Raw genomic sequence first — 11,258 nt, forward strand, 5'->3', positions numbered from 1 at the left:
GCCAGAGCAATGCCTGTGGTTTTGCCAAGCCACCTATTACTCAGAACATCTGGCTGGGTCTTAACTCGTTCATATAAAATGGGTGCATTCACCAGCTTCTGAGATGAAGGCCGCAAACTGGCCTTTTAACTTACTGGGGAAGTTTTTGGTGAGCGGCTGCTTCAGAGGGCCACGGGCAGCTACGTAAAGCAGTGCTAGCAGCATTCCAAGATCCACTCGGCTCAGCCCCAGACTGTCGGGTTGATGAGAACAACTGCAGGCTTGCCTGGGTGGCTCCACACTTGCAGTGTCATTAATCACCGCAGCCCAGATCTGAGCTGGGCAGTCTCTGCTTCACTTCCGTCACCACAGGGGCTACTTGACCCAGCTTGTTGCAGGGCAGTTTTAACACCTCAGCTTTGAGCATGTATGCTTGGCATAGCTGAATGTGAGAGCAAGAGAAGAGCAAACCCCTGCACCAGCTGTAAAGGCTATATACATAGATGGGGGACACAAGGACGAGTGCCCCATTCGTTTTATATCTTGAGTTTTGCATTAATGTTTCCAAAGGTCCTCACATCCGTCTGGAGAATAGGCTCTGTCCTCAAGCTCGCATACTGAAGATAAGGTATCCCACATTGGGGAAAGGGGTATGTGGAGGGAGGTTAAAGGCATGCTATCGCATATCAGCTAGTGCTGCCCAGAGGAAGTGAAAAGGGATTGCTGCAGGACTGTATCTGTTCAGAAGCAGCCTGGCGGAACAGTCGTGCTTCAGGCCGGCCTGACTTCCTGGCAGTGTTTTTGAACAGCCCAAGAGACCCGAGAGAGGCTGACCTGATCATCTGGCAGGCCCTGACAGTCAAAAGGATGTCGGAAGCAGCTGGATCACCACAGGGGAGGAGATGGGGAGCAACTCTAATGACAGCATGTCTCTGAGAAAGCAGCAGAGCATGAAACCAATTTCACACTTTATTAGCCAATTCAGGTGCCAATTGCTCAAATCCTGATACAATAATATCCTCTCCCCATCCCACATCTTTCCTCATCCTGGCCAGACCTTGAGGGAATCTTGTTTGGTTTTGCCTACCAGCACTTCTTCCACTCAAGTCCTGATATAATCCCAATCCTTGAACCTTGATGGGGTCCTAACATGCGACACTGACCTTTTTCAGAAACCAGTGTCCCATTGTGGCCCTTGTGTATGATGCAGGATGAAGGGTTAATTGTGTATTTCTCGTCTTTGTCTCCAGAATAGGATAGAGAATCCACTGTCCGCATTTCCAATACTTTTTTCAAAACATCTGTCTTAGAACTCAAGGACAGCTGTAGCTCTGCAACTTCCCGAAGGTGAAGAAGGCTCTTAGAGTGCAACTTTGCCCTCTGTGAAGACCTACCTTTCCATACTGAAAATAATTCTCAAGAGATGCTCAAGTTTTTAATTTAAAACAAAAACAAAACAATTGATCACAAAATTTTAAATCATAATACTTGGAATAGGGGATCAGTGTCTGACAGCTTTGACAGGCTGAATGAGAGCCAACAAATTGAAGCTGAATCCAGACAACTGGGGGATGCTGTTGGTTGGAGATTTAGCTAGTCTGGGTTGTGGTATTCAGCCCATTTTGGATTGTGTTATACTTTCTTTTGATAATTCATGTTTGTGATTTGGGTGATTCTCCTTGGCCCAGCTCTGTTCCTAGATGTTCAGGAGCTTCATATGCCCCGTTGATTTCCAGACTGCATGGGGACTATCTTGGAAAAGCTCACACAAGCTTCAGTTAGTACAAAGCACTCACTCACTCTCCAGAACATAGCACAATGATATTATTCTCATTTTGTTCCAGCTTCACTGACTCCCAATTATTTCCCAGGCTCAATTCAATGTGTTATGTTTGACTTCTAAATCCTTGAATGGTTTCGGTCCATGATACCTTAAGGAGTATCTTCTCCAACAGAAACCTATTTATTTATTTAGAAATTTTTCATGCTGTCTCTACAGGGAACCTGCTTGCAGTGAGTAACAAAATAAAACCAATGAAAGCATAAAACATAATTTTTTAAAAAACCTAGCCAAAGCACAAAAACAGATTACTGAGCAGCTTAAAGATACCAGTTTACAAAGTAAAAGTATGTTGTAAAATGGTGCCCTTAATTAATGGCCTGGGTGAACAGAAACATTTTGACCTGGCACCTAGAAGAAAGCAGTGTAGGTGCCAGAGAAGCCTCAAGGGGAAGGACATCCCATAAGCAAGGTGACACTACTAAAAAAGCCTTGCCTCTGGTTGCCACTTGCCTCAACTCTGAAGGCCAGAGGGCACAGAGAGCAGGGCTTGCGAGACAGAACTTGACAGGTCGGATAATATAGGAGGAGGTAATCTTCAGGAACCCTGGTCTTGAACTGTTTATGGTCTTATAGGTGAGAATGGGCACTTGGAATTGTGCCCCAAAACAATTTTCTGTGTGATTCAGGCTTTAGGGTGAAGCACTAGGGTTTGATTGATTGAATAGACCACCTCCTTCCGTGGCACTTTTCCTCACAGCAATTCCAAGTGGTTACAAACTAAGATGCTCCCCAACAGGTCTACTCAGATTAAGTCCCATTTTATTCAATAGTGCTTACTCCCAAGAGAATTGTCTTTCGGATTACAGCCTATGATTGAAGTCTCCCTTCCAAATGTTTCCAAAGCTGATAGGAAGGGAGGGGTCTCCCCTTGCGAGGACTTGATTGGCAGGGAGGGAGAGCATGCCATCTCCCAAGTAAGTATGAGGTAGGAGTGAGAAGATGCACTCACATCGCTCGCATTGGTCTCATTCCCCCTTCCAGTCAATAGAGTTAACTAGTAACATAAGGTCTCTTTCCTCTTGGGATCTGATTTGCGCTGTTCAGGAAAACAAGTGAGCCCAGTGCCTCCCTGCTGCTGGAAGGTACGAACCGAAGCAAAACACGGAAACTTATTACAATTTAGTTTCCCGGATTTGGTTCAGCGTTCCGGAAGCTGCTTTAACAAGCTGAACCAGCGAGTTCTCTGTGCAATTTCAGCTCATTTTTTCTGTTATGCTCACCCCTTTGAAGGACCCTTGCCAAACACTATTAGCTCTTCCCAGTTCCTGAACCTATAAGATTGGTGCATTCATATGAACCTGTTTTGGACTTAGGCTGATGCTGAAGAGAATAAAATGCCTACATGTGAGGTGTTCTGCTCCAGCACAATATAATAGTAAGAAACATCAAACTTATCCAGTGGTCTGTATAGCCATCTGTCTCATAGTCTTCCTCTCTTTTGATGTGGTGGTTGTTGTGATGCAGAATTGTAGCTGGGGCTCAGGAAGAGAAGCAGGGCTCTCTGGGTGACTCTGCCGCTTCCCTAGCTAAATGTCAGGGAAAACAGATGTGCAGCCTTATCTGAGGCATGTTTACTTGGAAGCAAGTCCCTCTGTGTTGGGATTACTCCCAAATAAATGTCCACAGGGCTGCAGCCTGAACATTATGGTTCTTTCCAATCTAAGAAGATGAACAAGGCCCGGCAAGTGTCACCTTGCAAGAGGCATGCTCCAATGACTTCTGATAAGGCAGCTCTGCTCCTCAGATTTACCTGGGGCTCTGTGGCCTGAATCAAATGGGCAGCAGGAAACATGCAAGACAATCATGATCAGCTTCTTTCCTTCCCCAGATGGTGCTGAAAACAGAACGCAATCCAAATGTAGCTGCTGGACAAACAGGAACAAGCAGATCAATGAAATGAAGAGGAGCTGGTTTGTTCAGCTCAAGGATATTTAATTTTCAGTGTCACATCTTTTTATGGATGTAAACAGGAGAATCTATGTTCCTGAAAGAGAACAACAATTTTAGAGCAAACGCTCCGTAATGGAGAAAGTGTATGGTGATCTCTCTATTTGCATTTGTGTATTTCGAAGCATCTACTTTAAATAAAGGCCTCCCATGGGGGAGTGCTCTATTAGTTAGCATATGACATCTGAATTCTCGGTATAGTATAGTATAGTATAGTATAGTATAGTATAGTATAGTATAGTATAGTATAGTATAGTATAGTATAGTATAGTATAGTATAGTATAGTATAGTATAGTATAGTATAGTATAGTATGCAGATGTGCCAGTTAGGTGAATTTAAGTCTTTTGTCAGCTATGCTCATTGGAAAGGCCTGAGTTCAGGAATTTGCCCAATAACTTTAGTTCACACCTAAAAGGGTCTCTTGGGAATGAAGGCAGCTTGGTCTAACCTGGGCTGTTTCTACACACCCTTAAAGGGATGGTACACAAATGGAATGCTGGCAACGTCTCCATTTGCAGTTTGACTTTGGTGGTGGGGGGTGTTTTCTGGGACTGCAGAAAGTGTGTTCCCAAAAAAGGTGCCAAAAAATGGAAACCAAATGGCCCAAAACTGTTTTGCAAACTGAGACATCTGGATTCATGAGGAGAAGCCACCAGCATTCGGTGAATAGGTCATCCATTTAAGGGTGTATGGAAACAGCCCTGATCACATCAGATCTTGGAAGCTAAGCAGGGTTGGTTCTTGGATGGGAGACCACCAAGGAAGAGCAGAGGAAGACTGGCAAACTGCCTGTGTTTCTCACTTGCCTTGAAAGCCCCTTGTTGAGGTCACCTTCAGTTAGTTGCAACATGAGGGGAATTTTACACACCCACAAAATAGTCTCTTATAATACCAGCATTTTTTGTGTGCGAAGGACAAATCCTTTGGGCAAGCATATGGATAAGGTTGAACTGGTGGACTTAGATTTCCAAAAAGCATTGAACAATATTGATTACCAAAAGCTCCTAAGAGACATAGTAACTGGTTAAAGTACAGGAAGCAAAGCACAGGAGTAAATTGTTTCAGAGTGGAGAGAGGTAAGCTTCAGGCTTCCACAAGAGCTGCCTTTGGGACCAGGGCTATTTAATTTGTTAATAAATTATCTGAAATTGGAGGTGGTGGGTAGCAAGGTAAGCAAGTTTGTGAATGACACCAAATTATTTTAGGTTAGTATAAAACAAAATAGATTGTGAAGAGTCCCAGGAGGATCTTTCCCAACTGGGTGCTGGACTTGGCAAATGAGGTTGCAACATGACAAAGGAGGTCATCATGATGAGGCAACATAAAGCAATGAATCTTGGGAGGAAAAAAAGTCATACCCGCATATACACTGACTGGGACTGAACTGCTGGTCATAGATGCAGAGGAGTTAGCCGTGTTAGTCTGTAGTATCAAAATCAAATCAGGGACTGAACTGCTAGTGACAGACCAGGAAAGAGCTCTTGATGTTGTGGTAAATGAAAATGGTAACCCAGTATGCAGAGGCAGGTTTTTTTTAAAAAAGGCAAATATGATGCTAGGATCTATTAGGAAAGGAATTTGCCAGTACCCTATACTGCTGTTGTTTAGATCTGTGGTGTGGCTGCACTTTGTATAATATGTACAGTTCTGACCAGCTCATATCTTGGCATCTCTTGCTCCTGAATAGATGACAATGGTGATGGTACATGTAGGACAAGAGAGGCACAGCATCTTGGCGTCAAACCTATGCTTTTCCCCACCATTTTTAAGGGAACTGTGATGAAAAATAGGTACTTAGCTGTCATCTTGTTTCAGGCAAAGGTAAGAAGGAAACTGAGCTCTTAGCTGCCCCAGCTACTTCTCTGTCCCCTCTTCCGTGATTTTATTGCAGATATCTGACTTTAAACAACAACTAGCAAATTGTCCAGGTTATACATGGGCACACTAATTAGAATTTCAGAAGTTCAATTTGGGGCACTATAGAATTGCAGAAAAATAAGTGTTGGGATAAATCTGGCATCCGTTTTCCTCAAAGGCTGATGGTTTCCCTTTAGGAGCAAATTTGCTACTGCATACAAGCTGGTCACGCCTACTTGAAACAAACCCGGAGAGTTCAAGAATGAGAAGAAAGAAAAGGCAGTTGACAGAAGACAGCTTACTTTTATTTAGACTACACTGAGAAGACATACATAAGTATGTGATTTATTAGCACTACTTCTACGTCTCTGCTTCCCCTGACAAGCTCTATGGAGACCCAGGGTGTGGTGTGCGTCTCCCTTAGGCTCCTTGGCACATCCCGTTACTAGAGAAGGTATGGGTCAAGGCCTAATTCTTCCCCGCCTAGTTTTCTTGCATGACAATTACTCAGGGGAAAAAGGAACAGACACCCCCCCCCCCCCGTAAAGGAAAAAGGAACAGACACCCCATAAATTAAACCACCCATCATGAGAAAGAGGATGTAGCCAAATTATGTCAAAGGACTGATGGGGTATTTGTTAAAATGGGGCAATGTGGTAATGGTAGGGGAAGGGTTTACTCTGGAATATTTTGACAGTCATTAACCTCTTCAGAGTAGGTTTGTGTTTTATTCACTATGTGAACCACTGATAATTCTGCTGGCCAATAAAGCAGATTCCAAATTTCATTTATTTTATTTAGAACATTTCTATGTCACCTTTCTTCCCAGATAATGTCCCCAAAGTGGCAAACATGATCAGGGCATTAAAACATTTAAAACATTAAAATTGCATTATATGTGTGTGTGTGTGGAATATTTAACAACTAGCAACAAAGCCCGTTGTGGGAAAAAATACAACGGGCTCTAGAAAGGGGAAAGTGGGCAGGCGGGCATTTCATCCTCCTCCATCACTGATCCAGGCCGAATGAAGGCAGGGGGGCAGGCATGGCCACCGCCTCTACACCTGATATCAGCCGGGTGAATGGGGGGGGAGGGCATTGCCTCCTGCTCTGCACCTGATCCCGGCTGGGTGAAGGGGGGCAGGCATTGCCTCATGCTCTATTCCTGATCCTGGCCGGGTGAAGGGAGTGGGCATTGTCACGTTCTCCTCGCCTGATCCTGGCCAGGTGAAGGGGGCAGGCATTGCCACCTGATTTGCTCCTGACCCAGCTGGGTGATGGCAGGAGATGGGCATTGCTACCTATTCCACTCCTGATCACAACTGAGTGAAGGCGGAGGCGGGTATTGCCCCCTGCTCTGCGCCTGATCCCAGCTGGGTGGTGGGTGGGCATTGCCACCTGTTCTGCTCCTGATTCCAGCTGAGTGAAGGGGGGCAGGAGTGGAGCATTGTCACCTGCTCCACTCCTGATTCCAGCTGGGTGAATGCAGGGGGAGCATTGCCACCTGCTCCCCTTCTGATCCCAGCTGGATGAAAGGCAGGTGTGCATTGCCACCTTCTCTGCTCCTGATCTCAGCTGGCAGGGGGGAGGCATTGCCACCTGCTTTGCTCTTCATCCCAGCTGGGTGAAGTCAAGGGCGGGCATTGCCACCTGCTCCGCTCCTGATCCTGGCTGGGTGAAGGCAGAGGATGGGCATTGCCATCTGCTTTGCTCCTGATCCCAGCTGGGTGAAGGAAGGGGTCGGGCATTGCCACCTGCTCCGCTCCTGATTCCAGCTGAGTGAAGGCGGGGGGCGGGCATTGCCACCTGCTCTGTGCCTGATTTCAACCTGGGCTTCCCACTGCAGCATGCTCTCTGGAGGTCTGGCTGTCTCATCTGGGCTTCCCTCCACAGCAGCACCCTCTGGTGGCACACCAGGGTAGGAAGTGAGTTGTCTTGAATACGCTTAGCCTTTTATATAGTAGGATACAAAAAATATAGACATACAAACAGAATACAACCAGGAAGGAGGGACAATAAGAGTTTATTGGGGATATGCCAGATGAAACAAAACATTTCACTTGCTGCAAGAAGACAGAGAGGGAGACAGATCTCCCAGATGAGGAAGTTCCAAAGTTTTGGTGCAACAACTGAGAAGGCCCTTTCTCAGGTTGCCATCTTCATAGCTCCAGATGCTGGGAGCACTTGAAGCACAGCCTCCAAAGATGTCTGGAGCAGATGACTAGGTTTGTATGCCAGAAAGAAGTCATTAAGATATGCTGGCCCCAAGCCATATAGGTCTTTAAAGATCAATTACAAACACCTTGAATTGGGCCCAGAAGCTAATTGGGAGCTAGTATAGATGGAACAAGACTGGAGTGATATGGTCCCATTCCAGTCAGTATTCTGACCTCAGCATACTATACCAACAGTAGCCTCTGGACAGTCTTCAAGGGCAGCTCCACACACTGCACAGTGCAGTAATCTAACCTAGATGTTACCAGGGCATGCAGCATAATAGCAAGATCCTTCCCACCCAGGAAAGTCCGCAGCTGGCTCACCAGTCAGAGCTGTTGGAAGGCACCTCTGGCCTCCACTGCCACCTGTTTATCCAACAGGAGTCCTAGGTCTAGCAGCACCCTTCATGCTACAAACTCGATCCTTAAGGGGAATGCAATCCCTTCCAGAACAGGAGAGATCCAATTCCTGGGTCAAGCCCACCCACCCCCACACACATACACCAGTAGCACCTCCACATTTTCATCCTTTGGATACCTTAAAGCACATTGTAGACTTGTTTGCTCCATTTGATCTTAGTCTTTAGCTAGCACTATCCTAGTGGTGTCAATGGCTTTACCTTACTTCTTCTGTATAAGCTACATTCTTTTTAAAAAAGCTGTTTCTGCTCTTTTAACTCTGTATGTCATTTGGAAAATATTCCCCTTTCTTCCGTGATTATGCATCCAGCACTACTCTGAGTGCCCCCTGCAGTGTTTTTATACTTGGAAGCCAGTCTAGATGGTCCCCCAGTAGGGACCAATTAGTTTTATCCACACAGGCAGAAATACATAGCTAGTACATCTCTTTGTCTATAATTGCATGACCCTTGAGGAAAATCCACCTGGGTTTGTGTGTATGATAGCTTTCTAGGCATCAGTGCTATTAGGGGTGAAAGTGTGTGTGTGAGGGGGTAAAAGATAATCTCTTCTGCAGAGAACTGCAGCATGTGAACAGCACCAATGTGATGCAGTGAGTGAGGAAGCTGGCCTGGATATAAAGCCAGCAAAAACATAGTGTCTAGCCTTAGTACATTGGTAGCATCAAAAAAGTATTGCCGTAGTTAAATTCTGCATTAAAAAGTACTTTAGAATCCATCTGTAAGAACTTGACTCCCAAATGGTATCTAATGATAAATTGACTATGACATATAAAGTGAAAAAATATATATTAAAAAAAATTCTGGCAAATGTAGCAGCATAATATCCTGCTTTTAAACAATGTACCATGAAATTAGATGAACCATCAAATGAATTAGATTGAACTGTGGGCAATAATCCAAGACATAGTTGGACACACGTAAACCCATGTATTTCAATGGGTTTAAACACATCCTAACTTTGTGTTCAGTCATGGCTAAGGTGTTTCGTCTTGAGATGTTAGAGCAGATTCCTATTGGGTGTTTCTGGGTATCATTCACTCAGAGCCAAGCTACAGCAGCTTTTGCAAATCATTCCTCCAGTCACAAGCCTGCTCTCAATGATCTTTGGGGGCGGGCAGCTGCAACTTTCTCCCTGGGCATCACCGCCATGTCAGCTTTCTCCAGAGCAGCTCCCCGGGAGCAAGACGATTTGCAAAAGCTACTGCTGCCGCTGGCTTTCTCTGGCTCTTCAGACAGCGATTCTAACAGAGAGGGGAAGGAACAGAAGGAAAAGGGGAGGGGGAGAGGGACTTCAGTTCCCAGAAAAACTTGCGAAAACAATCAAGTGTCCTTCACGTGAAAAATGTCACTTGTAGCTTGGCTCTCAGTGCCCAAATTATAGGAATCTGGGCTGTTCCAGATGTACATCTTCACATGTATTCAGAAGTGTCTGTGAAACCTATGCAAGCATTGCCAGAATACAAATAACAATCTCAAGTTAGTGTCATATTAAAGAACCTGAAAAAGATTTTTTTCAAAGATGGACCCTGTGATAAACAGGACTAGTTTCAGCTCCACCTCTGCAAAGGAATAGCCAATGAGAACTGGTGGAATGCTGGGGCTAGTGGCAGTTGAAAGTCCATTGGAAGATCAATTAAGGCAGGTTCTGGGGGAGAAGGTTTTGAAGCTGCTGAAAAGCAGCAGCAGAGATATAGCTGCCTGCCCTTAACTGCCTGTGAAACCCTGAACCTGTGAAGGGAGGTTTCTGGTGGGTGTAACTGTGTGTAGGGAGATCACAGTCCTAAATAAAACTCCAACACATATCCCTTATGAGAACTCTTTTTCATAACCCTTTGTGTAAAAACATTTCCATATATGCTTTGGCTTCTTATCTGTTGTCCATGGAACTCTGAGTAGAGATGGGCATGAAATGGGGAATGAACAAAACAAGCATTTAGTGTTTCATCACATTCCATGAATCACAAACTTTCACGAAATTGTCCCATTTCGCGAAACAATTTGTTAATTTCGTGATTCGTCAGAACTCAGGGCACTTCAATGGCCCCCTTCATACCCAGAGATGCCAAACTCACAGGGAAACTTCAGCAGGCTCTCTTCCACCCACCCTCACCCAACAAGCCATCAAGAACAAATGCTCTAAATAAGAAAAGAAGCAAAGAATTTTTTTTTAAAAAAAAGGTAGGCCTCAGTCAAGCTAGGCCCCAGAGCCAGGCAATGCCCTGAGACTGGGGTTGGGTGGGATGGAGGAAAGAAGGCACCCTCACCCAACTACCTTTTCAGTAAGGCCAAGAGCTGAAAATAAGAAAGAGGCTTTTCAGTCTCTTTTAAAACAGCAGCAAATCCAGCTGCTGTTTTAAGCTTCCAATTCCACTCTCTCACTCCAAATCCCAGCAACAGGTCCTCCCTGTCCCTCTGTCTACTGGAACTGAAAAGCACAAGGCAGAGAGCTGTGCCTTATATAAGAAATGCTCACATAGAGTAGAACAGGAGGTCTGTGGATGGCAGACAGACCTGCCTAACAGGGTTTGGAGGGATGAGATTGGTGTTCCCATGGCTACAGAAGGCCCATCTCCTCAGTAGCCTAGGGGATTAACCCCCTTGCTCCTTGCTATATAGAGCAGAATGGAAGCACTCCAGTTGGCAGGGAGAGCTGCCTATCAAGGTTATGTGGGCTAAGATTGGGGTTTCCAATGGCAACAAAAGGTCTGCAGACATTCTGGATCTATGTTGTCTAGGGAATCAATAGATCGGTGCCAGCCTGTCTGGCATCATGAATCATTCATGAATCAAACAAATTGGCCCCAAAACGTCGTGAATTTCGTGAAAACCGCAGCCCCACAAAACGTGTTTTGTGAAACACGAATCGGCCCAATTCATCACGAAATTTGATTTGTATTTCAATTCGTGCCCATATCTAGCTCTGAGTGGCCTGCATAAGTCTTTGCCCATTTTATTCTCACAGCTCTGTGATGGTGCATGAAAGGTCTTAACC

Source organism: Eublepharis macularius, chromosome 4 (assembly GCF_028583425.1).
Source record: "Eublepharis macularius isolate TG4126 chromosome 4, MPM_Emac_v1.0, whole genome shotgun sequence".
In the NCBI taxonomy this organism is placed as follows: Eukaryota; Metazoa; Chordata; class Lepidosauria; order Squamata; family Eublepharidae; genus Eublepharis; species Eublepharis macularius.